The sequence below is a fragment of the Haemorhous mexicanus genome, chromosome 7, assembly GCF_027477595.1.
Source record: "Haemorhous mexicanus isolate bHaeMex1 chromosome 7, bHaeMex1.pri, whole genome shotgun sequence".
NCBI classification, from domain to species: Eukaryota; Metazoa; Chordata; class Aves; order Passeriformes; family Fringillidae; genus Haemorhous; species Haemorhous mexicanus.
Window position 1 is genome coordinate 27,634,997 of NC_082347.1, and position 14,926 is coordinate 27,649,922.

At 36.0% G+C, this 14,926-nt stretch overlaps 1 protein-coding gene across 24 annotated transcripts in view; it reads left to right on the forward strand.

Moving 5' to 3' along the window:
* DNTT (DNA nucleotidylexotransferase) overlaps window positions 1-14,926 on the forward strand; it is a 229,108-nt gene that overhangs the window by 167,752 nt on the left and 46,430 nt on the right. The window lies entirely within an intron of this gene.

Below are 14,926 nucleotides of genomic sequence, written 5' to 3' on the forward strand. Positions count from 1 at the left end.
CTTTGCATGCTTGTACATACCTGTACTTTGGGAAGTTTTAACACTAAGACTAAAATTGGCCACGGTTAAAAGACCTGTGTCTATACTTGAACTTGATTAACATTTATGCTCTGCAGCTGATGATGGGAAGAATCAGCTGTTGCTTAAAGTTCTGTGAGGGTCATGATGACCATTTTCTCAGGTTGATAATGTATGAATAACCTTTGACTAATACTAATTAACTTTGTACTGTTTCTGCTGTAAATTATTTTCTGAGCCACTTAGGATTTCTCTCAGCCAATTGCATACATGGCAAAAGGTTAATTGTTTGTGAAAGACAAAGAAAAGGGCACCTCTGTGACTCCCAGTAGAAATTAAGGAAATAATGAAGTCTTTCCATGGGAATTCATTTACTTCATATGTGATGTACCAGCTGCAAAACTTGTAAAATATTCAAACATATACTTTCAAGAGCAGTGTTTGACTGCTCAGAGAGTACATTTATATAAAATAATGGCATGAATTTCTGCTTTGTTCAGAAGCCTGACGAGAAAAAGCGATAATTCAAATCTTTAATTTTTGAGAGGAATTATACCATGGACACATACAAAATGCATGTATTTCCTATGCTGATCGAGGCATGCTGGTCCAAATTACCCTACAGAGAGCAGGAAAATGCACTTATATCCATGGTAGCTTCTATCAGACAGATAGAGTTTGCCTAATTATTGTGCCATTAAATATTTATGTGACATATAATTACCAGAAGAGATGTGAATTGCCAGTTGCACCCAACAAATGGCAAAAGGAGCTGCCTGTGATGCCACACAATGATGTAGAACTTACTTACATCTGATTTTAATGTAGACTTTATGAAAACTTTTTCATTTATTTTAATGCATTTGCAATACATTGTCTCTTCTGTTTTTGAATTCTTTTATGAAAAAAATTATTTACAGAGGTGTTGGCTGAAGAACTCTGAAAATAAAATTAAAATTATTTGAAAAATTGGGTAAAAAGGCTTTTGAATTTAAAGACATAACTGGGACCTTATCCAGAAATTATGTCTTCATTCTTCACCCAAGTTACTTTCCTTCTGCTCAAGGAACTGTTGCTTCCTTCTCCCTCCTGTTACTGTTTGGGGTAATATTTCCTTCTCTATTTGGGCATCTAGAGTTAATTTTTTTAAACAGAGCTGAGATCAATCAGCTTTGATGAGTCTTATGTGTAAAGAGCTCACATGTGAAGAAAAATACAGGTGTTTGCAATTCAGAATTTTAGATGCTTGTGGAATTTTGTAACTTCTGTATACTTATACATTCTATTCTGTAAAAAGAAATACTATCTGAAACATATGAAACATAATAGAGAGTAGAAAAAATAGTTTGGAATATTTATGGGGTAGGGAAAAAAATGAAAATTAGCATGAGGGGAACCTGATGGTCAAGGAAGGCAGAAGCAAAAGCTAGGTATTGGTGGGAAGAAATTATGCTGAAGGTTTCATTTTGCATTGCTGAAATGATTGGGCAGGTTAAAATCTAGACTTTGGGTAGATTTTAAGGTGCATTGTACATTTATCTTGTATAACTTAACACTGCTTTGATTTCTTGGTCATCAGTGTCTAATCATGTCCTGGGTGAAACATCAACTTCAGTGACTTCAGTGGGTGTTTTGTCATTCTGATAAAGACAGGCCTGACTTCATTCTTGTATGTGTTTATTTCTTTACTAGTGCTGGTTAACCATGAGAAGGAAACAGTTTATAATGAAAAACTCATCTTGCTTTCTCCATAATTCCTATTTCCAGCTGTTGCTGGTTCCCCAAATTGGGAGTAGTGCCATTTCCCTGTAGGATGGGCTGGAAGTTCCCTTACCAAGAATGGCAGAATCAGCAACATCCACGGCCAGCAGAACTTCATTGCCTTGAAAGCTTCTTAGTAAGTAACTTGTGAGTAGATGTTGTTATCAATGCTGTGCAGATAAAGAAAATTCAGTATAAAACAGCATACTGTACTAAAAGCCAAAACCCACACAGAACTTTTAGACATTTCTTCCGTGGCTAGAAAGGAAAAATGAATCATTGTTAAAGTAGTGGCAGCAGAGAGAAGCTGCAAACCCAGTTATTTTTACTGAAAATTTGACAAGGAATCATGCCATAACAATTTGAACTGACAAAGGTATTATTTTCTGGGCAAAGTTTCATTTGAAAAACTGATTCAAAGTAATTGTGGAGAATCAGATGGAGAAAACCTTTAGGGTTACAGGTGTCTGATTTCCTGGCTGTAACCTATAGAGGAACTAGACTGAAAAAAGTTTCCCACCTTTAGGTGTACTGTCATTTTTTTTCTTCTATTTGAAGCTCAATAAATGAAAGTTTTAGTTCTAGGGGTTCTGAAGCATATTTCTGATGATATGGGAGAGCATAATCATGGCAGGAGATTTGACTATCACCAGTGAATGTTTAGAAAGAACGGGAGAAAATAGGAAATATTCTTTTCTCACAGAAATTATTTTTATCAATTCCCTGAAGAGGGGAGTTGGACTCCTTTACAGTTGGGATCTATGGAGTCATACAGTAAAAAGGATGGTTTTTAGAGGATTGGTTTTGCTCCCATGTAAATAGAAAGAAAATTAAATTGTTTTTACAGTGAATAGTTATGATTGCAGAACAATTCTTTTGTAGTTTAAGTTGCATGCAGGAGACAAATTATAAAATAGATGGTGATTTTTTTTTACAGTTGAGACTGGCTACAGATTTTCCCACAGCCCTCTGTTGAAGCATTCAGGTTACACAAAAACAATGAATTTGGCAAGCTTACAGTAGTGGCCTTTTTTTGGCAAATGGTTTCAGCCATGCAGTTGTTTTCCTGCCTTCTTCAGACAGGTCTGGCTCACATAGCCCTGCTTGAAGTTTGGTGTGTGAAAAATACTAAGCTTTAGAGTAGAATAGAAACTATGTGAGGAAGGTTTTGATTTTTGGCATGTAAGTAGACACATTTTGGCAGTGTCTGTAATTGAATTAAAGGAAGGTTCACATAAACACTCAGAAAAAGATGTATAGAAAACTGCAAACCTGGGTGTGCAGCAATTCCTACAGTGAAGATAACGTCAGCAGAAATTGGAATAATAAAAAAAGATAAGAAATTACAGTATTCAGCTGTTATGAGTCTAAAAGATTAAACAAATACATTAGTAAGAACACCTGTTTCATTATGCTTTTAAAAATTTTACCTCTTGACAAATTGATGGCATTAAAGCTTTCAGCACTTTGTTTTGTATTTAGCTCATGAGCCTCTAGATCAGAAACATGACTCTAAAATATCTGCTTTCTTTCAAAATTTTAAAAATGTTCTGGCTGGAGTGGTTAGGATGCTTGGAGAAGGTGATTTTTCTGCACTTATTTAGATATTATTTTGTTCTTTTTTTTTACAATTATATTAAGCCATTGTTTCTTTTTTCAAAGAAAAAATTAGATTTAGAGAAGTCTGTGTAGATGTGCAGTCTTGAAGATTGTCCTTTTCTGGATTTTCACAGGTTAATTTCCATTGTAAGGTTTCTTTTTAAGGAGAATTCTAATACTAATGAGCAATACATTGTAATTCTTCTAATAAAAAAGAGTAATAACTATTTCTTATCATGACAATGTAAAAGTATTAGTCAAATGCTGCCATTTAAAAGATTAATAACCCTTATTTATAAATGCAGATTGAATAAAACATCAATAAAATTGTCACGAAAAAGAACAAAGAGGACATAATAACATTCTTTATTGCATTTGATTAATCTGCTTTCAACAAAATTTGTATTTTAGACTCAGTTTATGTTTAGACTTGGACTATTTTAAGCTGGAAGTGTTATATTTTGGTGTATTCTGCTTTTTTACATATGCTGGGTAATTAGGAACATTCCTGTTTCTGAAATGCTTGGGCAATAATAAATATAATGTATTTGTCTGTAACTTTGAATACTCAAATAATGCTTTTATTCATAAATAGAAATTTTATTCTAAAAGTAAAAGCAGACAAGAATTATATCAGCAGGTTCTCTCAGTATTTGGAAATATTTTATGTGAAAAGTAGTTATAAGAAATCTCCTTTGCAATTAGATGTGTGGCTATAAATTGGCTTGTGGTACAGTGAAGACTCTTCATTTTCTCAACACATGGCATATTCCATATTCTTGGTAAATATTTCATATTGACAACATGTGAATATGTCTACCATTGGCTGAAGTCAACGAGAACATTTCTAAACATGTTTCATTAGAGATATTTTGTTTTTTGAAATTTGCAGATATAAGTTCTATATTGTTCATAGCTACTAGAGATTAAGCCTTCTCCCTGGAAATGGCAAATCTAATGGCAGAAATCCCTCGCTCATGGACAGATGTGTGTGAGTTTACTCTGTTAGTATTTTAGTATTCTTCCTGTAATACCAGGGATAGCAGAGTGTTACTGACTTTATTAGTTTCAAAGCAGTGCAGTTTGCCAGTGAACATGCTGAGAAAATCACAGCTTTGATAATGAAAGCTGGAAAGACAAATGCTGCAATTTTCTGTAACACATTTATGGTTTGTATGTGGCTAGAGATTTTCACACTTTGCAGTTTTTGTAAGTGCTTCACATGTGCCTCTAACATATTTTTGTTGGTGTTCCATATTCTGAGCTTAACATAAGCAGGATAATCCTAAACAGTCATGGCTGTGTCTCTAGATGTAAGAACATAGCTGCACAGAATATTTCATATTCTGCCTATCACTGGATATTCTATATCATATATATATGGCATATCATTCTGTACCACAGTATATTAAATTATCTGCAAAATATGATTCTTGACTTTTTTTCTGTATAATCCCATGGCTCTTCTAAAAAAGAACAGTAAGATTTGCAATGTGAGTGTTATAATACTTCAACTTAATATCTAACGGGTTAAAACATCTTTGAATTCAGAATCATATTTGAGCATCCTAATTGCTGGGGCACCTCTTGCTTTCATGAGGTTTCATTTCTAATGGCAGAAATCAGTTGTTACCTAGTCTTAGGCTATGCTGAAAATAAAGCTGAATGTTAAATTTTTATTTTTGACTTGTAAAGAACAAAGGATAGGAGTGAGCTTTGATCTGCAGAATTGAATTCTTACATGTCTCTGTTTCATGATGTCTGCAATTCACAATATATTTCTCTCAGCTACATGTTTTCTTTTTTAATTTGTCTGTGTTTACAGGCTGTTATGAGGAAAGCAAGCAAGAGCAGTTCTGACATATGCATTAGGGTTTTTGCTGCTTTGATGTGGTAGGGAGCTGCTCATTTGCTGTGAGACTGGGTTACCAGTTGATTGGCCAGGACCAGAGAGGCCACACAAGTGTGGTTTCTCGAACACATCTACAGGAGGAGGTTCGTAGTACTAAACAGACCTGGAAAATTCTAAATTTTTTAGGGATAAGAGACAATTGGTACCCGGGAAAGAGGCTGAGATAAAAATGGCATGTTAGCCAAAACTCGTTTCTTTCTTGCTGACCAAAGACAGGGAAAAAAGCATTTGAAGCAGCTTCCAAACAGTTTGCTCCTCAGGCCAGTCTATGTCTTTGCTACTTGATCACCAGCTACCACCACTACCACCATCTCTAGCTTGTTCTTGTAACTGAGATAAGCAGTTGATAGTGAAAGTCTGCAATGCAGATAAGTATACTTGACTTCTTAAAACTACATTTAAACATATGTTTATAATTTAATGAATTTTACATCTGAGTTTTTATATATTTAGATGTAAGTTGCATTATTTTTTTGCTCATGTACTCTACTCAATGATCCCTTTTATCTATATTATTCACTCAGAGCAGTTACTACAGTGAAAGCTGCTATGGATAGAGAAGTTTATACTCACACAGGGCTTACATTTAGTTGTATGTTAAATTGCTTCCTGTCTCTGAAACAAGAGCAAAATGGGAATTGGTTTTTCTTGTGATGTTTTTGCTTCCCCCCGCATCCCCCCTGTAATTAGTAATATATTCACTGACCATGTCAAATATTATTTATAAACAAACCTGATCATTCCAAGAATTTTTCCTACCATCTCTTTTATAATTTTTTGCATAAAAGCAAACAATGCACAGGCCACTGAATAAATATTTGGTTCAACCAAGCTAGGATTAGAATCTACTGGTGGCATTGTTTAACAAAAGTATTCAGGAATGTGAGCAATAGGGAGATTTTATTTTCAAGTTCAAGATCTATGAAGCAATCATCTTTGTGCACTTTGTCTGAATTATTTTATGCTGAAGAACATATTTTCCCTGTATTAAAGTAGAAACTGCTTACCTCAGTGGTGAGCAAAGTCTGTGCCTCGAATACAAATGAGTGAGTAAACTGACTTCTGAGGAATGCTTCTCTGTGTTCATAGCAAAGCTGAGCTCTTGGAGGAATGCAGCCAGTGGAAGCTTGTGAGGGGTAGTGTTCTCAAACCATTTTTTCCTATTCATTCGCAGTACAGATGGTACAAGCATTTATTCTAAACAGAATGTATTGTTAGAATAGTCTAGACACACTATGATCAAGGGACCACAAATGCAAACAATTTGGTGTTGAAAACTTTTTATCTGATTACAGGGATAATGGCTTGAAAATCAACCTGGCAATTTTGTATGATTAGAAAAATGATGTTCATGTTGATTTCTCATCATGTTTCCAAATAGAAACAGATTTGTGCCACATATCACAGACCATTTTTCTCATAGATGACTCTCTATCTAAGTTTCAATCAACAATTTCAGCTATTCCACACACGGAGCTGTTCTTTTGTTTTGAAAGGCAAAGGCACATCAAGATCTTGTATCAGTCACTTTCCACACTACTGAGTCTATATGAAGGCCTTGGAAAAATGAGACCAGAAAATAACATTTTTTAAGGTTCTGGTTTACATCAAATCTGACATTTATGTAAAAATGGACTCCTTAGAGAGGATCTTCCTGTTGAACTAAACATGTTTATTTATTTGAGTGTTGATTCGTGCAAGTTAATTTAAGATTACAGGGCTGCTTCTGGTCCTAGACACTTTTACTGAAAGGAAATATGTTGGGACAGTCTGATCTATTTTTATATCTTTACTTTCTTACAAAGCACTGTTATGACATCTCATGATTCACAAAATTTAATGTGGTATGATAAGTTTAACGTGGTATGTTATAAATAAAAACTTTCCTCGTTTTTTTGGTCTTTCTCAGTACGTTTGATGAAAACATTATACTAAAGACCAGATGAGGTTTGGGGCATCTAGTCTTGTTCTGTGAGTAAATTTTAGTCAAGGATTTGTCTCTATAAAGTTTTCTCTATCTTGGTCTAAAGGTGGCCAAGTGAGTACAGGATTCTGTCTTTTCCCTTTTCCACAAGCTGTGTATTCAGATAAGTTTTTCTGAGCTTGTCTGTGTTTTCTGTTGAAAGTAGGAATGAAAGGACAAGTGTGAATCAGCATTTGATGAAAAATCTGACTTGAGTTACAGAAATATGATGACTTTAAAATTTATTTTCTTCCTTTTAAGTTTTAGCTTGGACTTCAGTCTGTGTCCATCTAAAATTCACCTGCAGGGTAGGAATTACTGAAGTTATTTCGCATTAAATGTTTTAACAGTAGGGGCAGGACACCAGCAGAATTTGTCAAAAGTTTGTTTGTGCTCTTCTGAAGTGTTCACAAATTGCTTTTTGAAGAGATTTTGTTTCTTTTTTTGGTTTACTGGTTATTCATGGTATTAAAAAAAAAAAGGTGAAATATTAAGAAGCTTCAGAAGATTATAGCAAAACACAAGACTGAAAAGCAAAATGATGAAATCCAACCCAGATGAATGTAAAATCATGCAAGAAAGTGAAAAGTCCTAATATCACATTTAAAATAATGGGCTTTGAACAGGCCATTACTACACAGGAGAACTGGGGATTGTAGAAGGTCCATGAATATGTCAGATTAATGGAGAAGCAGGGAACAAAACAAAGAACATGAAAGAGCTACACTCTACATCCATTTTGTACCTTGGTAATGATGTGTTCTGCTCTTCTTTCAAAAGCAATCTAGTAGACCTGGAAAAGGTCCTGAGTGACACAGGCAGGATGACCAAATTAATGGAATAGCTTCCACACAGGGAAGTGTAGAGAATTTAGAAAAGAGAACACATAGAAATTTGGAACCAGGAAATCCTCTACTTACTTTCCTTTACACTTTGCTTGTTCTCCTGAGTATAAAGCAAATGTATTTCCTATGGTATTGATCAGTATTACCACAAGAAGTTATCAGAGCTTCCTCCAGAATATTATTTCTCTCACCATTGAATTTCATTGTTAGGTGTTCACAACCTTCAAGTGTTTGAGGAAGGGTCTAGTTAATTCTTGGTCTTATTTAGTTAGGACTGTGCACTTCATGGTTTTACTTCCATTCCCTGTTCCTGCTTATATTTTTTCTTATTATTTTACTTCATTCTGTAGAAATTAAAGGAAAAAATACTTTATAGGAAAGAGCCTAGAACAGGTAGACTTGGCAACCACTCCTAACACTGCTTAAGAAGATGTAACATTGTGGAAGTGAAGGATATCGAATCAGTGATAAGAACCCCCATAAATTGGAAAGAAAATTGGGTTTCAACCAAATACTATTTATCAAATAAAGATGTATGTTTCTGTTCAGGGGAATACAAACAATAAATTGACTCATTTGAGTTATTTTTAACTCTGAATTTTTCCTGGTACTCAATCCCTCTGCTTCTTCTTTCCTTGCACCCATAAATTTGTTGGTCACCAGCACGTAACATTGCCCATGGTCAATGGTCAGCATGTAACATTGCCCATTTTGGCCACTGCCTGAACTTGTCTTTGAAATTAATCAATAATTCATGTCCTCTTTGTTTCAGCTGTGTTCACATCCAAAGCTTGTTGCTCTCATCATCTCAATTTTTCTCTCCTGATAGAAGGAGGCTGTTTGATTTTGTGTGTGTGTAAATCTATGATGTTCCAGGCTCTGCCTAAACACTGTTTGTTTTCTGCTCAGGGTCATTTTGTCTACAATCCTCCTATGCCATGGAAGCCAGGAGGACTCACTGAGTAATTTAGTGCAATATAGCACAAAACCATTTCATTTTATCCACTTATTCTTATTTTAAACCTCATAATTTGAACTAATCGATTTCTGTGTTTTGAAAACTAAATTGTTCCATGCCCATGCTTGAAAAAAGCATTAATTGCAGGAATAACATTGGATCTGAATTACATGTCACCAAGAATGAGGCTGCCATTTGAACATTTGTCTGTTAACTCTGGTAATTCAAAATGCATTTGATTTCCTAAATGCTGACAAAGGGTTGTAGACAATATACAGTAATTTATCACTAATACTAAGTCGTAAAGCACCGGGCTGATTGTTAGATAGTACTGACAGCCTTTGGGAAATTATGGTTACAGCATGATTAGTCATTCACATATTTCAATACAGCTCCTTTGTCTAATCATAGTTCATCAACGCAACAAAGACGGTTAAGGGTCTGGAGCAGATGAAGGAGTTGGGAGTATTTAACCTGGAAAGAAGGAGGCTCAGGGAAGATCTTATTGACCTCTACAACTACCTGAAAGAAGGCTGAAGTGAGGTGGGAATTGGTCTCTCCCCAGTTAACCAGAGATAGGACAAGAGGAAATGACCTCAAGTTGTGCCAGGGGAAACTTAGATTGGATGTTAGAAAAGATTTCTTCGCCAAAAGGATTGTCAAACATGTGAATAGCATGCCCAGGGAAGTGGTTGAGTCACCATCCCTGGAGGGGATTATATTTCAAATACATGCAGATGTGGAACTTAGAGCAATGGTTTGTTGTTGGAGGTTGGACTTGGCAATGCTGGTTAACTGCTGGATTCATGATTAAGAGAACTTTTCCAACCTAATGATTCTATGCTTCTATGAAGAAGCTGAGTGTGATCTCTTGATCCAGAATGGAGACATCATCTCTCAGTAATAAACCTTTGCTTGTGGCAAATATGGTAAATTGAGTTTGCTAAGAAATTGTTTTAAAATTCTTTAACCATTGCACACTGGAGCAAATAATCTCCAAGACCCAGCTTGTCCTTTAACTGTGTACTTAGCTTGCATTACCTGCCTGTGTAGCCACTTAGAAAACACTGTTAGAATTCTTTCAGTATGAAGGTGAAAGAGAACATTTCTCTGTTTCATGTTTGCCAATCCTTATGCAAGGATAGATGGAAACCAACTTGTAGACTACTCGTATGCATTTCAACATTTTCTTAAAATCTTGTACATATTTGTTATTAATTCCAGTCTTTCAGTTTTGTGTATTTATTTCCTTACAGTATATTTCTTCTTTTCATGGTCATTTATCCTTGCTTGAAAGCAAGTTCCCTTTTGCATAAGAATGGGAATGTCTATACAGGAATGACTGTCAGGCTGTTAGGCTGGGTTTTTATTATTCATCCTTTATTTTGTTCCACCCACTACTTTTAAAAGCTCTTTGAATGGTGACTAAGAAAATGGAACAACTTGTCAGTACCTTTAAGTTAGACATGTGGAACTCTGCCTTTCTATTGAAAAAAAACCCCTAAACCAAACAAAACCCAAACAGATGGGTGTGTGTGCACAAAATGAAAAGGCTAAAAAGCATTCCTAGGTTTAAATTCACAAGATTATTTTAATAGGAAAAAACTTGAGTCTCTTTTCCTTGAATTTCTTCACGTCTTGGAAATAATAACACAGCTTTAGGCTGCCTACGTTGAATTGAGACTGAAGTGAAAACCATGTATTCTTTTTCCATCTTCTGAAAAATGATAATTTTACCATTGTTAGAATCAATCTTCTTTCAAAGATATAATGACATGTTTTCGTCTTATCTATCCTTAAAACATTAAATCTTTTATATGAATTGGTTGACAATTTTTGAAGGATAACCTTTTCAACATCATAAAATAAATGGAAGTGGTGAAGGATTTAGATTCAAAATGCTTTACCAGTGCACTAATAATTTGATGAGCACTGCTATCATTTTTCTAAAATGGCATTAGATTAAATCTTATTCATCCAGCAAATTCTTTTGAAGACTCTCACCTTTAGAAGCTGATGACACAAACCAGCTTGAAAATGTGATTGTGGTTTTTGAAATGCCCTGTCACTAGAGTAAATTTATTTATGATTTATGGGGAATATTTTGTGTGTTTCTTTACAAGTTTTGTTACCTCAGTATTAATATTTTAAAGCTAAACTTACAAGGACATAGTTGCTGCTCCATAGTAAGATCTTGTTTCTGGTAACTTAGCACATTTTTCTCCAGGCATTCATGTCAGCAGCACACAACCATGATGTGAAAGGAAATTGCTTCCAACGCCTCTAAAATTGCTTGCTTGGCTTGAATTAATCTTAATCGAATTTCTGTCTGAGATGTTTAAAAGCTTACAGAATCTCATCCTTTGAGCACAGCTTTGCTAATTTGATTCTACATTCCAAAGTGACAAGAAATTTTGAGACCTGCAGGGCTGCTGTTGCTGATAATGTTTCTTTGCAGGTGGTGTGAACCACACTGTTCATTAATGTGACATACCTTTGTAATGAATGTCCTCAAATAATAGTAGGGAAAACAATGAACTTGCATCCCTATTTAACTGTGCTGTCCCTCTGTCTAAAGTACCAAATGTACATTCAGCTTTGAGAAAGAAAAGCTAAGAAAATCAAGGGTATTATATTTTAGATACTTAAATTAGGAAGAAAGCCAAATTATTAACCTTAAAAATGTGTTTATTTTTTAAAATCCAAACCCTAGAAAATTACCACAGTAGAGAAAAAACAGAAGGGGCAAAGATATAGCCAAAATTTCCTAAAGCTCACTTGGTGACATCATTACACTCAGTCTACAGTAGAGTAATTCTAGAGTTTTTATTCCTACTTTCCACAATGTGACTGCTGCCTTTAAACTTATTTGTAACTAGGAAGGATGAGTCAGATGATTATATTGTCTGAAATACAACGGTAATTTCCATTTTAAAGATTGCCCTGAATGCCAGAATGTGGTGGATGGCTCCAAAACCAGAGTCCAAAATAAATCTTTTCTTAGAGTGAAGAAGAATCCTTGCTTCAGTGCACGTTGCCTTTTGCTCAGTGTGGTGGGGGTTCCAGGCTGGTCTGTTCTCTTCTCTGAAGGAAATCAGGTGCCATTTTTAGAGCTGTTATCTTGTGGTGCCTGTAGTAGCACTTTGGTCTAAGAGACTGACTCTGCTCAGGAGCAGGAGCTGAGAGACCTTTGCAGGATTCTGAGCTGGGCACCAGCTGAGGCCATGTGGTTCTTTGTCTGCTTGTGCTGCTCAAGCACCAGCCACTGCTGCCTCAGGGAGGCAATGGCAGCAGGCCAGAGAGCATCACCTGGGGACACCTGGGGGACTGGCAGGACACTTGCACTCCAGCTGCAATGAGATAAGCCATCCCCGTCCTTTCACTAGCTGTGTTTCATTGCACTTTCCTATGCATGGTCTCAGCCCTCTGCTTTTGTTATTCACTCTGCAGCTCCTGTAGCATGGCCTGGGGAGTGGAAGGAGTGAATGTTGTTACTTCTTTCTCCTCTGTGTAGATAATTAGGAGCTGTGATGAGATGTGAGAACTGCTCCCGAGTTATTTTGAAATACATAAATAAACACTCGCAACATTAAAAATTTAAATCTTATTGGCTATAATTGTAAATAGAGGGAAAATGCTTCTTTAAATCTATTACTAATCTCTTTAAAGTTGAAATCTCTGTAAGCAGAAATAAAATGTAAGATATTAAAAACCTGTTTGGATTCTATGCTGCTGAAAGGTTCAGCCCAGTTATTAGAATTCTACTGCTTTGTATACAAGTTTATAAATTAAGAGGCCTGTATAAATACAAATTTACATCCATGGTACTCAAGAACATGAGAAAAAACCAGCCTGAATAGTTATGAATTATTATTAAGTCAGACTTTTCTTTAATTTTCCAGAATAATAGAAAATTCTCAGCACCTTACTGAACTGTTACAGAGATTTTCAGGGACGCTGTGCAGGGCTGATAACTCATTTTCCAAACAAATACTGTGTTAACCCAGCAGCTCACTTGTCTTTGAGAATTGCCTTTATTGCTTGCTCTGATGCAGTGCCTGGTTGGGCCATGACAATTAGCCTTGCTACCAGTGCTTGTGAGTGGGGGCTCTGAAGCTCCTTCTGTCCCACTAAAGCTGACAGACCCAATTTTTACTATTTTTTTAAAGAGGCCTGGATTTGTAACACTTTGTGTTTAGCTCTGAGTGCTCTGTTTAGCTATGTCTCAACCTTTTCATAAATCTGGGATTTCTTTCAACTCTCCAAAATTCAGAAAAGAGCTGCTGCCAGTTTGTTTTATACAATGGCTTTATCCATGTCATGCATCTCCACCAGTGTTCTTTATTTTTTCATTTTATTTCTTTTCTATCTTCTATTGATATTTACTATATATTACTTCCAGAAGTAAACTGACACTGCTACTTGTTCACTTCATAACTAATACATCTCATGGTCCGAGAGTACTGCCAAGAGTTGTGCAGGAAATTTCTACTGACCACTGACCTGCTGAATTTGGCCTACAAGCTTATGGTATTAAGGGCTGTCTTGCATTTACTGTAGAATTATATTCAGGTCAGTTGTCCGCCACATTTTCCATGTTTCCCAGGACTATAGTCAGCTCATTTATTTTCCCACTCTGTGTGCTAGTGGCAAAAGGAGCAGGCTAATAATCTCTTTTCACTTTACAGTTCTTTTCTCCTCTTATGTAGTACTGGTACTTTCACTACCTGTATCAGAAATAGTAGGGAAGAAAACATAAAAAGCATCTGATCAGTGCTAGCTGGAATTTTTCAGGTATTATAAATGGTGCTATCACCCACTGATCTAAGGCCTCCACTGACACAAATATCAAGTGGAAGCTGTCCTCACATCCTCTCAGAAACTGCACTACTGGGAAGCTTCCAGAAATTGTATTGTCCCTCTTAGGAGCCAGTACAACTACAGTGTGCTCCCTGTATTAGTCATTGGACTGCATTTAAAATGCAGTCCATCATCTAGATAGAGATTCCGCAAATTACACAGTTCAGAATAAGGTATTGGTTTTAAGAGCGGGTGAAGTTGCAGAAATATTCAAAATACATTTTTCAGTCAGGGTACTGTTTCCATACTGTCACCCCTTCAGCCCCCAGAGGGTATTTTCACACTTGATGATAGTAGTAGTGAAGTCTAAGTCTGCTTAACTAAGAATTGTACAAAACCTTGGGTTGTGACATATATTGAAGGTCACCTAGACCCACCCCAGAACAATGCAGGGCTAAATTACAAGTCATGTTGCGTTGCACAGCCACTTATCTGGTTGAGTTTAGAATATCTCCAGGAACTGGGAATTCTACAACTTTTCTTGGAAACTTCGCTGTGCTTAAAGACAGACAGATAGATAGATGGATAGATAGATGGATAGATAGATAAATAGATAGATATTGCACACTGGGCATCTCTGAGGGGAGCTGCTTTCACTCCTACCTGCACCTCCCCTTAACATATTGGAGGGCAACAACTGTATTTTCCTTTAGACTTTTCTTCTTCAGACTGTAAAACCTCGGTTCTCCAAAGCTTTCCTCCCTAGCCCTTTTTGATTCCTTCTGTGCATTCACTCATATCAAGAGAAGTCAGAAAAATGAAACAGAATCAGTCTGCATTTGCTTGATCTAGGATGAGAGTTATGCAATTCTGCTGTACTGGGTTTTTTTCTGATTCTGAGTGTATGTGAGGTAGAAAGCTCTAAAATGACTCATGACCTACCTGGGGATAAACTCTAGTCTTCTGGCTACTGACTGAAATTTTTTGACAGATAAGCTATGAGTCTAGGTTTTAACATCAAGATTTAATGTCAGGTAACCCATTTGGTGGAATTTTATTTTTTTAAATTT